The sequence below is a fragment of the Solanum tuberosum genome, unplaced genomic scaffold (genome assembly GCF_000226075.1).
Source record: "Solanum tuberosum cultivar DM 1-3 516 R44 unplaced genomic scaffold, SolTub_3.0 scf00354, whole genome shotgun sequence".
NCBI lineage: Eukaryota > Viridiplantae > Streptophyta > Magnoliopsida > Solanales > Solanaceae > Solanum > Solanum tuberosum.
In genome coordinates, this window is record NW_006239278.1 from 321,714 (window position 1) to 322,369 (window position 656).

The following is a 656-nucleotide window of genomic DNA, read 5'->3' on the forward strand; positions in this document are numbered from 1 at the left end:
TTGAAGAAGCTGAATGCAATATGATTTTGGAGGACTGTACCGAGGTCCCGACCATATGGGATGCTATGCCTGGAGATGCTTTGAACAATTGGACTTGTAACCCGTCCCCGGTTCTCCGGGAATCTTGGTAGATGATTGCATTAGAATTAACAAAACAACATGATTCAAATCAAGGCCTGAATTGTGTTTCTGAACTTGATGTGTTTTGCCTCCATCTTTTGAAAGCTTAAATGCCAAATCTATGTTACATTTTTTTTTCTGCTTTAAATTTTAAAATTTGTCTTTGATTATTTATTTTATTTTGGTTTCTTTTTCTCTCTTTCAGCAAGCAAACTAATAAATCTGTCAATGCCGAGAATGTGACATGTAATGAAACGAGCGAACAAAACCCCGAACAATGAACAAACTTTTGCAGAATATGAAGAAGATATGCAGCCTGGAGAGTTGACTAAGGAGTTTGAACATTTTGAGAATAAAGAAAAGCCAAATTTGGATGAAACTGAGACGATAAATTTGGGAGATTCAGCAGAATTGGTGAGGGAAACAAGAATTAGTGTCCATTTGACCCCGTCCCAAAGAAAATAGCTCATTGATCTTTTAAGACAATACATAGATGTGTTTGCATGGTCTTATGATGATATGCCGGGTCTAAGCAC